Source organism: Dasypus novemcinctus, chromosome X (genome assembly GCF_030445035.2).
Source record: "Dasypus novemcinctus isolate mDasNov1 chromosome X, mDasNov1.1.hap2, whole genome shotgun sequence".
NCBI classification, from domain to species: domain Eukaryota; kingdom Metazoa; phylum Chordata; class Mammalia; order Cingulata; family Dasypodidae; genus Dasypus; species Dasypus novemcinctus.
The window spans coordinates 6,927,817-6,945,284 of record NC_080704.1 but is presented as its reverse complement, the minus strand read 5'-3'; the positions used below and the strand labels follow the sequence as shown (position 1 = coordinate 6,945,284).

The 17,468-nt window shown below is 47.0% G+C and overlaps 1 protein-coding gene across 1 annotated transcript in view; it reads left to right on the top strand.

Annotated features, from left to right (window-relative positions):
- PUDP (pseudouridine 5'-phosphatase) overlaps positions 1-17,468 on the top strand; it is a 216,281-nt gene that overhangs the window by 150,545 nt on the left and 48,268 nt on the right. The window contains exon 4 of the transcript XR_011647862.1: positions 7,701-8,440. The gene's annotated coding sequence lies outside the window, so the exon portion shown is untranslated. The remainder of the gene's footprint in view (positions 1-7,700; positions 8,441-17,468) is intronic.

The following is a 17,468-nucleotide window of genomic DNA, read 5'->3' as shown; positions in this document are numbered from 1 at the left end:
AAGAACACACAGCGAATGGACCCAGAGAGCAGACAACTGGGGGGGGGGGGGGCGGCGGGGAAGGGGAGAGAAATAAATAAAAAATAAATCTAAAAAAAAAATTGTCAATGATGGCGGTAGCCCAACATTTTAACAGTAATTGATACTACTGAATCTCACACTTGAAAGTAGCTAAAATGGGAAACTTTGAATTGTATATATGTTAGCACAGTAACTATTGAAAAAAAGAGTGAGAAAAAGAGGTGTTCAGTCCTGCAGCTAAAGGGAATACACCTTGATACCCGTGTCGGTGAGCCTGGACGTAGATTCTTCCGCAGCCTTGCAAGAGAATCTGGAGCATAGGATCTCGCTAATTGTTCCTGGATTTCAGGTTCACAGAAACCACGAGAAGATAAATGGGCAAATGCGTGCTGTTTCAAGTCTCTGTCTTGGGACGATTGGGTATGTGGCAGGAGATAACAAATGCATTGCCCAACCTCCGGGATGGGTAACCCAGGGGCAATTTCCTTGTCATCCGTATTTCTCTTTTTTTTTTTTTTAAGATTTATTTATTTATTTATTTCTCTCCCCTTCTCCCCTCACTCCAGTTGTCTGTTCTCTGTGTCTATTTGCTGTGTGTTCTTTGTCTGTTTCTGTTGTTGTCAGCGGCATGGGAATCTGCATTTCTTTTTGTTGTGTCATCTTGTGTCAGCTCTCCGTGTGTGCAGTGCCGTTCCTGGGCAGGCGGCACTTTCTTTCATGCTGGGCGGCTCTCCTTGTGGGGCGCACTCCTTGTGTGTGGGGCTCCTCTATGGAGGGGACACCCCTGCATGACATGGCACTCCTTGCGCGCATCAGCACTGCGCATGGGCCAGCTGCACATGGGTCAAGGAGGCCCCGGGGTTTGAACCACGGACCTCCCATGTGGTGGACAGATGCCCTATCCATTGAGCCAAGTCTGCTTCCCATCCTCCATATTTCTTGATCTCCTCATCTTTGACCTTGACATCATGGCTATGTCATGAGCTGTGGATGAGTCCTTCTGTAGTCTGGAATTCTCCATCTCCCAGGGGCTGCAGCTGTCTCTGGTACATCATGTGGGTCCTAGAGCCTGACGTTCCCAAGGGGCTCAGGAAAAGGGCCATCTGTGAGTGCTCTCGTGCCATCAGTCTTGGTTTAGAGTTTTCCCCCAAGCAACCCAGACCTCACAGCGCTCCCTCCTGAGACCTTAGACTCCAACCATCCACGGACCAAGAAGGTCCATTAACTCTAGCCCATGCGGCTCTCTCCCCAGCACACGGAGTGCCCCTAGCACCAGGGAACCAGCTGTTTCCCCGCAGCGTGAGAGGCCTGGGGAGGAAGCAAAGCAGTCTTCTCTCCTGCAGGTGCTCAGGCACAGCAGCATCCCCTGGGGGAATTGCCCTTAACAACTCCAGCCCCAGGCTGCACCCCAGGTCCCACTCCTGGGGCGGGACCCAGGCCTCCTGCTCCTAAGGCTCCCCGGGTGACTCCACTGTGGAGCCGAGAACCCCTGCAGAGGATTTCCCGTGTCCCTGCCGGGGCGAGCCCATCGGCCATCTGCCTCTCCTGCGCTTTGGAGGCAGTCCTTTCCTCCACCAGCCTCTCTTCACTCTCCTACCTCTGGGATACCTAAGGGGCACTTGAGGGCAGCTGATGAACATGCTCCTCCCCCACCTGCTCAGCCTTCCGTCCTCCCCAGTGGACAGACATTCACCCACACCCTGCTCAGCTCACATTTCCATGGGCTCCTCTGCTCCGGCTCTTCTCACTCCTCCTTCCAGGACCAGTCCTGGCGTTAAATCTTCCTGCCATGCCACTAGCCTATGCCTGGCATCCTAAATGCAAAACCCCTGCTCCCTGACTTCCTCTTTGTCCATTCTCCTCTGGCGACTCTCCTTTGGACAGCTGCTTTCCTTCGGCTTCCCTGACACCTGGCACCACAATGTCTTGTGCATCGTCTTGGTCCTCCAGCTGTGTGCTCACAGGTTCCTCTCCCGTGTCTAACCACTGAAGGCCATAGAGCTCATTCGCAACCTTCTCCTGGGCAGTTCCATCCTGTCACCCCTTCAGAGAGCATTAAGTGGCCCTGTTGCCTACACCCGCAGACCACCTTGTGCTGCCCCGAGACCTGCCACAAAGCATTCAAATTGCTTATCAGCCTGTCTCGCCACATATCTCCAGTACCTGGCACTGGACCTGGCACGTAGTAGGTGTTCACCAGCTGTAGAAACCTGGAAACATTGTAGTGACCAAGCGGATGCTCTTCACGTGATGCCTTCCCATATTCTCAGGATAACTGACTGCCAGCAGCACCATCGTCATCACCGTTGACGTCATCATGTCTCTACTATGTCCCACGAGGTGTCATGAGGAGTTCAGCAGGCAGCCCTATGTGCCTCTCCAATCCATGCCACCTCTACTTCACTACTCAAAGTGGGCTCAGCATCTGGTCACCTGCGAGCTCATCTAAATGCAGAATCTCAGGTGTGGCCCCTGGTCCATGGAGGCAGAACCTTCATGTTGACAAGATTTCCCAATGATTCATCTGTGCATGAAGCCTAGAAAGCACCAACACGTCTGTACTGAACACAAACCACTCCATTCGCTAGATAGAAACCTAATGTTGTGTTTTTGCATCTAGACCCCCCACCTTATTCCTCGTAAACCTCTCTGAAGCACTGGACTTCTTCTCCACCACACACCTGAGAGGTAGGTGTGTAGGGAGGGGTGAGGAAGGAGGGAAGGGGCCACTCGGAATCTTTTTCAATGTATCTGGAAACTTCTCCAGGATGTACAGGGCAAGTTTCCACCTGAACTTCTGGTGGGGAATCACCTCTGACTGTAAACAGAAGATGCACAACCAAGGGGCCGCTGGCCCTCAGCAACAAAACTGGCTTCTCTAGGGCTAGATTCAAATCTCAGATCAGTGGGGCTGACATGGGTATAGCCTGAAGAAGAGAAAGAAGGGTCTGAGATCTTCAGGCAAAGACAATGACTGCAGACACCAGCAATAGGCAAGGAATTCCTAAATGTAAGTTTCTGCAGCTGAGAGAAGCTAATAAATTGCAGACGTTCCTTACCTGCCTTTCAACTGGGAAGCGCTCATCTCAGTCCTGGCCGCACAGTGCAACATTCAGGCTTAACTACCTCTTAAAACCAGCGTCCTTCCTCCTGACTAGAGTTAGGACATCCGAAGGCAACTTAATGGGCTTGAACAAATCTTTTAATATTTGGAAATTCCTTGCCTATAGCTCACAAAGTATATAGAGTATTCTTAAAATGACTGTAGCATTTTGATATGATTCATGAATTCCAAAAATAGATATTAGATTATATTTGTAAACAGGTCTGTGCCTGGGCTTGATTAAATTTTGATGAGAGCTTTGATTGGACCACATCAGTGGGCTGTTGAGTCCCCACCCACCAATGGGACTAACAGATAAAAGACATGTCAAAGGACAGAGTTGGAGTTTTTGTTGTTGGAGTTTTGATGTTGGAGTCTTAAGCTGTAGGCCCAGGAAGTAAGCACAGAGGAGCTTGGTTGTGAGGAAAGAGAAGCAAGCCCCGGGGAGGGAGGAACCCTGAGCCCGGAGAGAAGCAAGCCCCAGGAAGAGAGGAATCCAGACAGGTTCCCCTCAGAACGTCTGGTGACCACTATGTTTATATCAATGGCACAAGTTCTTCCATTGCTAGAATAATAGGTCTACGTTAGTCCATAGGTGCATTCCCCCCTTATGTTTGTTCATTCCTCAATCTTGAGGATTTGGGGGTGGTGATGCCCACTCTGCTTCCATCTGAGAGGGGCTTAGATCCCATGGGGCAGATGGATGGAACTGTCTGGCTTACAGTTGAAGATATTCTCTGCTTCTTGGGGTTGGGCAGTGTCCATCATCATCCTTTTGTTAGTTGTCCTGACAATCATCACTACAGTTTATTGAGTTTAAACTACATATCAGGCACCATACTTGAAGCCTTGCATTCCATATTGGTTTTTAGGGGTTTTTTCAGGTACTGGGGTCGAGAATTGAACCTAGGACTTGGTATGTGGGAAGCCGGCACTCAACCACTGAGCAACGTCAGCTGCTCTGAGTTGTTTTTGTTTGTTTGTTTCCTTGTTGTTTGTTTTTTTGTTTGTTTGTTTTTGGGAGGCACCAGGAATTGAACCTGGGACCTCCCATGTGGGAAGCAGGTCCTCAACGGTACTGTTTTTTCTTCTTCTAAGCAGAATTTATTGTTTTGCTACTTAAAAAAAGCCTTTTTCTACTATATTTTTACAGTGCCTGAAGTTGAACAGAAATTTGTTAAACACCCTCAGGTACTCTAAACAATGATTTATAAAGTCAACAAGGTTGTTCACTTATACTTTCTCCCACATACAATCATAATTTTAGTACTAGTAGTAATAATAATAATAATGGCATTTCTGTACTTAAAATTTTAATGCAATTATTAAGCATCAGTTGATGTTCCATCTCTTACTTCACTGAAGGATTTTATTGTATACATAGTATTTCACTCCGTAAATTCATTTTCCCATATGTCATTTTCTACTTTCAGCAAAGAAATATCTATAATACAACTCAATAATTTAGAACTTAGATTATGTTATAGAACTTTGCATTGTATGGATTTGTAATGCTTCAAATTGATGCTTTATTATATATATTTTTCAATTTAAGATGATTAGGATTAGAACTCATGAGTATTTAAAATTTGGCTTCAAAACTTTAAAGGGGAAAAACTCATTTGATATGTGGTATTTTTAGGTACATTTAATGTGTACCACATTTTGACCGATGAATTGTAACTATTCATAAACAGAAAAAGTACATAGTTTTTCTGTATAATAATGTGCAGTAGCACATTTTTGATACAATATTTTCAATTTGATGTCCATACATGGTTACACAAATTTAATGTTTCCTATTTTTAAAAAAATTTTTGAAGATACTTAGATTACATAAATGTTACATAAAAAATACAAGGGATTTCCCATACCTCCCCCATTTTCCCACATTGACAACATCCTTCATAAGTAAGGTACATTAACTGCAATTGATGAACACATTTTGGAGCATTGCCACTAATTGTGGATTAAAGTTTACATTGTAATTTACACTCTCTCCCACCCAATTCTGTAGGTTATGGCAAGATATATAATGGCTTTTATCTGTCATTGTAATATCATTCAAGACAATTCCCACATCCCAAAAATGCCCCAGTATTATGCCTGTTTTTCCCTCTCCCTGACCTCAGAAGCTCCAGTGGCCACTGCCTCACATAAATGATATAATGTCTTCCATTGCTAGAATCACAATAAGTCTGTAGTAGAATATCAGTAAGTCTACTTTAGTCCATAGTTCATTCTCCAATCCTGAGGATTCTGGGATGGTGATGTCCACTCCACATCTAATTGAGAGGGGGCTGCAATCTCATAGGGCCAATGGATGAGACTTTCTTGCTCACAGCTGTATACTTTCTCAGTTCCTTGGTATGGTAGTTCTCCATCCTCACCTCCTTGTTTGTTGTCCTGGGTGAGACCAATGAACTGAAGAGTAGGTATTGCAACTCTGTTGAGATTCAGACCCAGCTGGCTCATGAACAGCCCAAAGATTTAAGTCTTTGGAACATACAGCTACCAATTCTAGTACTAATTATAGGTTCAGATAGAAGGACAGAAAAGCCATGTATAGGGAAACCACAATTAAGTCCGACTCTGTCACTCTGGGGACCATGAATTCCAAAGTAGGGCCCACTGGCAAGACACCAAACTCCTGAGCTGTCTTCCCTGACTGTAGTGTCTGTATGTCTCAAGAGCCCTCAGGAGCCCTGCTATTTGGGATAGTATCTACTTTGGCACTCCATGAGCTCCTGCTGAGAAGTATGTAAGCGTAAACTCTGGGATGACCTTCCGACTCACTTTGAAGTCCCTTAGGCATATAAACTCATTTGTCTCTACCCCTTTCCCCTTTTGGTCAAGGTCTTTTTCCAGTTGCATTGCTAATTGGTGCTTGGTAGTAATCCCCTGGTGCCAGAGAGGCTCATCCCTGGAAGTCATGACCCACACTGAGGGGAAGGTAATGTGTTTATATGCTGAGTTTGACTTAGAGAGAGGCTACATTTGGACAACAAGAAGGCCCCCAGGAGACCACTCTTAGGTACCTTATAATATTATACGACACTTGAACCACATCTGCTCCCTCCATATTGTTTTTAATACTTACAATGATCTTTGGTAGGTAGTTTTGCACTATGAGAGGACTGAGCTCAAAAAGTTCAGTTTATTAACCAAAAGGACACACTCAATGAGTGGCAAAGCTGGGATTTGAACCCAGGTTTCTCCAGTCCTAAGCCTTATCCCCAGTGTTCTAGTATCTTCTATTATTTGCCCTTATTTAAATTGTTATATGCATGATAATTGTGTGCTCGTACGTAAAAGAGATTTTTCTTTCCTTTGCCTCTTGATGAACTGTTTCTCTACATGAGGATTTATGAATGGTCTTTCTCCCCTCAATTGTGTTTAAAAAATCCTAGGGTCCCATTAAGTATCTCTCTGTTGACTCCCAACTGCTTTTTGTTTTAACACAATACCAAGTAGGAGATGAATCGCTAGCTCTCATGGAAGAGCATTTATTCCATGCTTTAGGGGATCGTTACCATACTCGTATGCATCAAGAGGTAATTTTCCGAATGGTACTTCAGTGACCTCAAAGTGCCTTATATCAACAAAGAGAGCACTGGGGCGTGACTGTTCTGTGGAAAAACTGTCATTGGCGTTCTCTTTCCTAACAATCATGCAAGGAGCACACAGAGAACAAAAGGTATTTTGCTTTAATTCTTTGGACTGTGATGTGGGCCCATTTAGAAGTCACAGCTTTCTTCTTTCAGGTTCTGAATTTGGAGGGGATTCATGGGGGAAAGAGTTTGAAAATGTGTTATTGTTGGGCAAGGCAGTTTGGAGTTGTTGACCACATATTTGTAAAACCAGGTTAAAAACCTCTTGAGAAAAGGGACCACCTATAATTCAACTTTGCATCATCTCTGACTGCTAGCAGCAGTGCCTCGTAACAAACACAAAGGCATTTCAGTACCCGTTTGTTGAACTGAGTTCGCAAACCTCCCCAAAGTGGAGAAACAGGTCTTTTAATAACTGCTTGGTTTTCCTTTTTATTCAATAGCTTTAGTTCTCCCGAAAGCCCATAGAATGTGCATTTTTCACGTCGTTTTTAATACATTTCCCAGAAAATAAGATGTATGCTTATGACATTTCAATTGAAAGAGCTTTTGACTAGGAATATTATAGCAATTTGACAATAATGACTTGCTATTTGGATTTTGCAGAAGACTTTGTCTAAAGCACTCTGTAAATAAAGCCTTCTGCTGCTCATAATAAAGATGCTGCCCCATATTGTACTTCCTAGAACATCGGTCTTGAAACAGGACCAGGACAGGCATGCTAATGTGTTTTTGTAGGAAAACGGGGCAAAATGAAGAACTTGGCAAAACGTCAATGAAGAGGCAGTTCCTCCCACAAGCACAGAGTCTGTTTTCAGGGGCCAGAAGTGAAGGCTTTAGCGTCTTTTCCATATTTTGACTAGTCCCAAAATGGTAGGCATGAAGAGATTAAATCCAACTTCATACCCATGTCCCTGGGAATGCATGTGGCAGGAACTCAGGAGGTACGTGTTCTTTGTCCCCAGGCCGTGAAGAGCCCTTTCTCATCTCCAACTTCAAGCAGGAAGTGCCCCTGTCCAGGGGCGGGGACAGGAGCTTGCCTCGCAGCACACCTCGCTGCACCTTGACGGAGTCCAGGCTTCAGAGACCCCCACAGTGTCTCGCAGCAACGGCTGGTGTAGTTCACCAAGCTCGCCAGAAATCCACGGTACACACTCAGCATTTCACAGAAATGTCCAGGAAAAACCAATACATGGTGGGAAAGGGCATCCTGGGCCCAGGCCAGATGACGAAAGAAAAGAGGACCTAGCGACAAATCGGGCTCTGACTGGGTGGACATGACTCTCTGTCTACACCTTGCCCAAGCATTGCTTAGCCCGGCAAAAGTGGAGTGGCGTGCTAGAATCCCGGGCATATCCTTGGTCATCCACTGCATTTGATGGGAGCCACTCTTCTCTTTGCAGGCAGCCAGCCCATTATCAAAACTTCCTCTTTGGCTGAGTGAGTTGAGCAGAAGGGTCTGGCCCCTAGAAATCCACCCAAGATTTCCTCTGCCTTGGGCCCTAGCCAAGGTGAAGATGACAGCATCACGCCGAGCTGGATCTGTGGAGGGCGGAGCAGATCTTCCACTGTCCTGCAGCAGACTGCAGGTTGACGAGAGTCACCTGGTCTGAGCCAGGGCATCTTTGTCTTCCTACAGCAGCTCAGCTATTTGGAGATACTAGCTCTGGTCAGTAGCGTTTCCCCTCAGAACCTCATCTACAAGGTGGGTTCCGGCACCAGCATCTTCTGTCCTGCGGAGGGTAAACTAAACAGTGGGTGTAAAAAGCTTTGAAATTGTACATTGGTGTACAGGCGCCTTGTAGCAATGAAGATAGATGTGAGAAATCATTGCTTATTGGTCAGAGGTGACGCTATACATTTACTCACATAGAAGGTGCTAGAAATGTAGGTTTTCGGCAACATAGAAAGAGATCAACAAATTGCCATGTACTCTTTTTTTTTTCTTTCTTTTTTTAATATTACATTCAAAAAATATGAGGTCCCTATATACCCCACCACCCTCAACCCACTCCTCCCCCCATAACAACCTCCTCCATCATCATGAGACATTCATTGCATTTGGTGAATACATCTCTGAGCACTGCTGGACCTCATGGTCAATGGTCCACATCATAGCCCACACTCTCCCACAGTCCACACAGTGGGCCATGGGAGGACATACAATGTCCAGTAACTGTCCCTGAAGCACCACCCAGGACAACTGCAAGTCCCAAAAACACCCCCACATCACATCTCTTCCTCCCACTCCCTGTCCCCAGCAGCCACCATGGCCACTTTCTCCACACCAATGTCACATTTTCTTCGATTACTAATCACAATAGTTCATGAATACACTATCAGTAAGTCCGCTCTAATCCATACTCTATTCCTCCATCCCGTGGACCCTGGAATGGTTGTGTCCACTCCACATCTATATCAAGAGGAGGCTTAGATTCCACATGGATGCTGGATGCAATTCTCCTGCTTTCAGTTGCAGGCAATCTTGGCTCCCTGGTGTGGTGGTTGACCTTCTTCACCTCCATGTTAGATGAGTAGGGTAAGTCCAATAAACCAGAGTGTAAGAGCTGCAAGTCTGTTGAGGCTCAGGGCCTGGCTATCACATGGTCAGTGCAGAAATTCAGGTCCCCTGGGTATACATTAAACCCCAGCACCAAGTACAGTTCCACTAAAAGTAACAAGAGAGGCTTGTGGACAAAGGTCACATCTAAGTCCAGCTCCATCACACAGAAACGCAAACTCTGAAGTAGGGCCGACTGACATGGCACTGAATTCCATCTGCCATGACCATAGAACCTGTGGGTCTCTATAGCCCTCAGAAGAACCAATACCTGAGGTTGTATCTACTTTATCTGTCTCTGGGACTCTGCTGAGGTGTGCATAAGGGCGACCCCTCTGATAACCTCCCAGCTCTTTTTCTCCAAAAAAACTCATTTGTCTTTTCCATTTACTCTTTAAACACTCTAAATACTGGCTTTATATGGAACTCAAAAACTGGGGAAAAAGTCAAAACAATCATTTGCCATACAAGGTTTAGACTATTAGGGAAAATTAAATGACCTTCTCCACTAACTGAATTTCATGGCATAAAAGTTTGCATATTGTGAGGATGGTAATTATTCAAACATATGCTCAGGGACACTTTTAGCAAAACAGGAACTTTACAAAGTAATTATTATATGGAAAACAAGTTCATGTTGCAAGAAATGATAGAATCTAATTCAAACAAGGGAATTTATGGAATTGTCTTCTCTTTTACATGAAAGAGCTGACTGAAAACCAGACAGACATATGAGAGGTTAATACCTGCACTTGTGAGCTCCTGGAATTTACTGCATGTGAATATGCTTAGAGACTCCAACACAAGGGGATGGGATTTCAATAAAACAAATTTCATGGAATTAGGCAACTTAATTAGATTGTGTGTGTTATTTTATTTGACTTGTTTTTTAAATCTCTCAGAGGCAGACCCTGCAAACTTGAAACGGTGATCATGCAGTTGTGCCGGGCGTCTTTACCACTGGTTAAAATCACACCTGGAGGGAAGCAGACTTGGCCCAGTGGTTAGGGCGTCCGTCTACCACATGGGAGGTCCACGGTTCAAACCCTGGGCCTCCTTTACCCCTGTGGAGCTGGCCCACGCGCAGTGCTGATGCGCGCAAGGAGTGCCATGCCATGCAGGGGTGTCCCTGCGTAGGGGAGCCCCACGCGCAAGGAGTGCGCCCCGTAAGGAGAGCCGCCCAGAGCGAAAGAAAGTGCAGCCTGCCCAGGAATGGTGCCTCACACACAGAGAGCTGACACAACAAGATGACGTAACAAAAAGAGACACAGATTCCTGTGCCGCTGACAACAACTGAAGTGGACAAAGAAGAACACGCAGCAAATGGACACACAGAACAGACAACTGGGGCAGGGTAAGGGGGAAGGGGAGAGAAATAAAAAAAAAAAGTGGGGGAAGGACTCTGTGAGCCTGGCAGCATGGAAAATGTTACTGGTTTTCAATTCATGCAAAATTATACTGGTAGTCACTACTTGTTCTTTCTCTAGGAATCCTTCATTGATTTCCCCTCTTTGCAATGGATTTAGAGAGTACGTTTTTACACACGTATTGACTCATAGGCTCCTTGGATGCAGGCTCCAGTCTGCGGCAGTGGTTCCTCGGGCTGGGATGGGTAGTGGCGGGTGTGCCTGTCCTCTCTTAGCACAAAGATCATCCCCCAGGTGCTGCACTGCCTGCAGGGATAGCTGCAGAGTGCCCATGGAAGGGTGCACAGTGCAGTCAGAACCCGGGCTTCCATTCTCGGTCTCCCACTTCATAGCTCAGTAAATCTGGGTGTTTGACTTAAGGTCTCCATGTGTCATTTTCTTCATGACACATCCCCATAAGATGGGACTGATAAACCATAGTGGGCTACTATGCCAATGAGGATTAAGAAGCTGAATAGGGTAGACCTTGGCTCCTTACAAACGCGCAATACATGTTAGGTGTGTTTATTTATTTATTTATTTTTAAAGATTTATTTATTTATTTATTTATTTCTCTCCCCTTCCCCCCCACCCCGGTTGTCTGTTCTCTGTGTCTATTTGCTGTGTCTTCTTCTTTGTCTGCTTCTGTTGTTGTCAGTAGCACAGGAATCTGTGTTTCTTTTCTGTCATCTTGTTGTGTCAGCTCTCTGTGTGTGCGGTGCCATTCCTGGGCAGGCTGCACTTTCTTTCGCACTGGGCAACTCTCCTTACAGGGCGCACTCCTTGCGCGGGGGGCTCCCCTGTGCAGGGACACCCCTGCATGGCATGGCACTCCTTGCATGCATCAGCACTGTGCGTGGGCCAGCTCCACACAGGTCAAGGAGGCCCGGGGTTTGAACCGCTGACCTCCCATGTGGTAGACAGACGCCCTAACCACTGGGCCAAGTCTGCTTCCCAGGTGGTTTATGACTCATCTTTGTCTCCTTATTTCACCGCTACCATTCCTTGAACTTCTTGGTCTCTTACCTGGTCGGTCATGGATTCATGAAATAATTACTTAGCACCTTCCTTGTGCTCAAGTCTGTGCCAGTTTCCTATAAATCTAGAGATGAATAGAGGACGCTTTAGTAGTTTCCATGCTTAACGAGGACGTGGACACATGGATAATTACCCTTCAGTGTGGTGAGGGCCATGGCTGATGTAAGTTCAAAGAATGGTAGTGATGAAATAAGGAGTGCTTGGTTCAGACTTAGGAAGAATGCATGAGAGAAGGCATCACAGAGTAGTTTCTGCTTGCACTGGGTCTTGAAGGATAAATAGGAGTTTTCTAGGTGGCAGTCAGGTAGAGGAAATAGGATTTCAAAAAACAGAGGGTGTAAACAAATTTTTGCAAGGCCAGAACCCATGGTTGGTAATGGGAGAGCAGCAGAAGAATGGGGATGTCTATGTTAGTGGAAACCAGCAAGAAGCAAATAAGATAATTTAATAAAACATCCTATACCTGAAACACATGAGTTTCCACATTGAAAAGCCCCACCAAGTATTGGTTGAAAATTGACCCATACCTAGGCATATCATGAAATTTCCCATCCAACGGGACAAAAAAGATAACATCACACACACACACAAAAGATAACATCACAAGTATAGGTCACGTAGAAAAGACCAAGAATCAGAACGGCAGGGACCAGAGTTGTACCCCACATCTAGGAATGAAGTTTTTGTTTTGCATGAAAGGGTGAGACACAGATGGACAGATAAGAGTTAAATACTTTTATTTTAAAGTATCATGCCAGGGTTCAAGGCAGTGAGTCTCGGGGACATGTAGTTGCTGAACCATGGCCCCTAAAAACGTCCACATCTTAACCCCCAGAACCTGTGAATGTGCTACCTTACATGGCAGAGGGACTGTGAAGATTTGACTAGACTGAGAATAGGGAGTGTCCAGGCTTAGCCAATGGAATCTCAAGGCTCCTTATGCTAGGGAGGCAAGAGCTAGACTCAGAGAAGGAGATGGGATGATGGAGGCAAGAGCTAGACTCAGAGAAGGAGATGGGATGATGGAGGCAAGAGCTAGACTCAGAGAAGGAGATGGGATGATGGAGGCAAGAGCTAGACTCAGAGAAGGAGATGGGATGATGGAGGCAAGAGCTAGACTCAGAGAAGGAGATGGGATGATGGAGGCAAGAGCTAGACTCAGAGAAGGAGATGGGATGATGGAGGCCAAGAGCTAGACTCAGAGAAGGAGATGGGATGATGGAGAGAGAGACAGGCAGAGACAGAGACAGATGCCACCTGCTGGGTTTGAAGCTGGAGGACGAAGCCACCGGCCAAGGAAAGTGGGCAGCCCCTGGAAGCTGGAGAAAACATGGGAACATATTCTCCCCTGGAGCTTCCAGAGATACAGGCAAGTCAACACCTCCATGTTAGGCATTCTGACCCCTGGAACCATCAGATAAAAATGTCACTTTGTTTAAAGCCATCGAGCTTGTGATCATTTGTGACGGGAGTCATAGGAAACTAACAGAGAGCAGAAGATGACTTATGACTTCACGGCAAACAATCAGGAGCAAAGGACAATTACCTCGATCAACTGTGCGGTAATTCCACCAGAAACCAGGTTCTCCTTTGCCCCCTGCCTGTGGGTTTGCCTGTTCAGTGCCCTGTCCCCCAAGCAGCCAGTCCTCTTCACCATGTGCCAGCACTGTCCGCGTCACTCCCCTGCACATAGCCCACCCCCAGCCCAAGCTTCCTGCCATTGACTGGACAACACTCATCTCACAAGCATGGCCTGCATGGCCTTCTCCACCCACCCCTGTCCTCCTGCCCCACCGCATGCCTGCCGCTTCTTAGGAGATTGTTGAGTGGGTTGTGTTTTGCCTCCCTTCTGTGGCTTTGTATCAAGCTCTTTCATCAATGCAACGTTTGTCTTGCATCTCCTTTGTACCACGGCATGCTCTACAGTCGGGAGAACATCAAATGATTTGGGTCAACCTTGATGAGATCCACCTCTCTCTGAAACATGCTAGCCATCAGCTCACCATTCACCCAACATCCTGATCTTGTTTAAGGGCAATTTCTTCAGTGATTTCCCCAGGAGGCTTTAGGTGTCCCAAACCCTGTTGACCCCAGGAAGCTGCAGGCCATAAGGGAGAAAGCCAAGATAAGTGTAAAGTCGGAATTCATTACTATTTGTGGACAGAAGCTAACGATGATAAAACTCTAAGAATTCCTGAAGTGAGTGTGAGGGGGGGAGCTCTCAGGATCATAAAGAGTAATAGCATGCTGCCCTGCCCTCCACTTCCCGGGGAAGGAGCATTCAGGAGGCACCTGCCTGAGGAGTCATTGACAAACTTTATACAGGAGCGTGGGGGCCACAACATTTCTTCACACCCATGGCCTTGCATGATTCACACCCACCAAGCCATTCCTGAGCCAAGCTCGCTGGGTGCAAGGGGCTGACTGGGGTGAGGGGATATTAGAACCACACCAATTCCTATGTCTTTTACACTTTCTTTTTTTTTTTTTTAAATTAATTAATTTATTTAATTCCCCACCCCCTCCCCCGGTTGTCTGTTCTCTGTGTCTATTTGCTGCGTCTTGTTTCTTTGTCCGTTTCTGTTGTCGTCAGCGACACGGGAAGTGTGGGCGGCGCGATTCCGGGGCAGGCTGCACTTTCTTTCACGCTGGGCGGCTCTCCTTACGGGCGCACTCCTTGCGCATGGGGCTCCCCTATGCGGGGGACACCCCTGCGTGGCAGCACTCCTTGCGCGCATCAGCACTGTGCATGGGCCAGCTCCACACGGGTCAAGGAGGCCCGGGGTTTGAACCGTGGACCTCCCATGTGGTAGACGGATGCCCTAACCACTGGGCCAAGTCTGTTTCCCTGTCTTTTACACTTTCCTCCCTCCCTTTTTTCCTTTGCCTTTGCCCATCTTCCTCTCTGCCAATCTTGAATTCATTCATTCAATACTTGTCTTACTTTCTGTAGTAAGGAAAACCCATCTCCTTGATTAAACGAAATCCAGAACCTCCATAGTTTGGATCTTCAGGTATGAATCAGGCTCTCCTGATTCAACTCTCCTGATTCTCACCTCCTTGACAGTCACCTTCTTTAATCAGGCCATTGTCTAGTTTATCCTTAAACGTATCCACCATGGACACTACCTTCAAGCTTTGACACTCACCCCCACCCCACAAGTAAGTAGGCAAAGGAGCTGCAGCACAAGTTTGGGGTCCTTCTGCATTCTGGACCCCCATGGTGTGCTCCAACTTGGCTTCCAGTGCTCCAACGACTTGTATCTGCATCTTTCTGCTTAAGGGCTTTCTTTCCAGAACCACATACTAGGTAGTAAGCAACCATAACAACCTCCAAGGATGTCCATGCCCACCTCTCTGGAACCTACAAATACATTCCTTTAGCTGGCAAAGGGGACTTTTCAGGTATGCATAAGTTGAGGACCTCAAGCTGGAGAGATTACCCTAGACTATCTAGGTGGCCCTGATGTAATCACCAGAGTCAGTCCTTAGAAAACGAAAGTGGGAAGAAGTAGAGTCAGAGAAGGAGATGAGACAATGGAAGCAGAGGTTGAGTGATACAGTGGCAGACTTTAAGGATGGAGAATGGAGCAGCAAGCCAAGAACAAGCAGGTGACCTCCAGAAACCGGAAGAGGCAGGGGGACGGGTGCTCCCTGAGGGCCTCCAGAAGGGATGCCATCTGCTGACCTCTGGATTCTAGCACAGGAAGACCTGTGCTGGAATTCTTTTTTTTTTTTTTTTAACATTTATTTATTTATTTATTTCTCTCCCCTTCCTCCCTGCCCACCCCGGTTGTCTGTTCTCTGTATCTATTTGCTGCGTGTTCTTCGTTGTCAGCTTCTGTTGTTGTCAGCGGCACGGGAATCTGTGTTTCTTTTGGTTGCATCATCTTGCTGTGTCAGTTCTCCGTGTGTGCGGCGCCATTCCTGGGCAGGCTGCACTTTCCTTCGCGCTGGGCGGCTCTCCTTACGGGGTGCACTCCTTGCGCGTGGGGCTCCCCTACGCGGGGACACCCCTGCGTGGCAGGGCACTCCTTGTGGGTATCAGCACTGCGCATGGGCCAGCTCCACACGGGTCAAGGAGGCCCGGGGTTTGAACCGCGGATCTCCCATGTGGTAGATGGACGCCCCAACCACTGGGCCAAGTCCGCTTCCCTCCCCCACGCTTTGGAGGTGTGATTTTAACCAGTGGTGAAGACGCTTGTTGTGTCTCTCGTGTTTCCTTGCTGTGTCTCTTTGTTGCATCATCATCTTGTTGCATCAGCTCACCACTCCAGCCTGTCATGTTAGTTCGCTGTTTTGCAGTCTTCCTGTCTTTAGGAGGCACCAGGAACCAAACCTGAGACCTCCCATGTGGTAGGCAGACACCCAGCTGCTTGAGCCACATTCGCGTCCCCAAATTCTGAGGGTTTTTTTGTTTTGGTTTGATTTTTGCTTTTTTCCTTCTTTCCTCCCCTCCCCCCACCCTGCTCTTTTTGCTGTCTGTGTCCACTGGATGTGTGATTTTCTCTTTTTGTCTTCTTGCCTTTCTCCTCTAGGATTTGCTGGGATTCAATCCTGGGGACCTCTTATGTGGAGAGAGGTTCCCTGTCACCTGTGCCACCTCAGTTCCTGATCTCTGCTGCACTTCACCTTGACTCTCCCCTTCTCTCTTTTGTTGTGTCATCACATTGCTGCATGACTCACTTGTGCTGGCCCTGGCTCAACGCGCAGGCACTCAGCTTGCCACACGGGCACTGGCTCGCCGCGCAGGCATGCTTTCTCTTGCTTTCTCTTTTTTCTTTTTTAGCAGGAGGGCTGAGGGATCAAACCTGGGTCCTCCCATATGGTAGGCAGAGGCCCTATCACTTGAGCCACATCCACTTCCCCCCAATTCTGGTTTGATCTTTCCTTGGTCTGTGTGATTTCTTCCACTCCTGATTACAGAAACACCAAGATACAGGGGAGAATTTGTGTCAATCAGAGGAGCCACCACAAAATAAAATGAATGAGAAGAGGCTCTGCCATTTCCATGGGCTGATCAGGAGCAGAAGTTCAAGACAGATGGCGCTGTGCCCAGCTGCACTAGGCCACAGAGTCACCGGGAGAAAACACAGCCCAGGTCAATAAGCAATTAATCTCAGGCATTTTGCCCACAATAGCTGCACACCGTGCCTTTCTCCCTAGAAATAAATCTATAAAAAAATTCCTGAAAATGGGCATTGAGCAGGTGCAGGGGCAGAGGCGAAGAACTTTCTGCAAACATGCACCAACACCAGGCCAGAGCGTTTAGACCAGCATTTCTCAACTTTTTTTCCCGTTATCACATTCTCAGGAGCTACTTTAAGACAGTTTTTTCTTGATTGCATGCCATAAGAAATGTTTATACCATAGGTAAACTATATATGTATATGTACTTTTTTAAAAGATTTATTTATTTCTCCCTCCTTCCCCCCAACCCCAGTTGTCTATTCTCTGTGTCTATTTGCTGCGTCCTCTTTGTCCGCTTCTATTGTTGTCAGCGGCATGGAAATCTGTGTTTCTTTTTGTTGCGTCAGCTCTCTGTGTGTGTGGCGCCATTCCTGGGCAGGCTGCACTTTCTTTTGCGCTGGGCAGCTCTCTTTATGGAGCGCACTTCTTGCGTGTGGGGCTCCCCCATGCGGGGGACACCCCTGCATGGCACGGCACTCCTTGCGTGCATCAGCACTGTGCATGGGCCAGCTCCACACGGGTCAAGGAGGCCTGGGGTT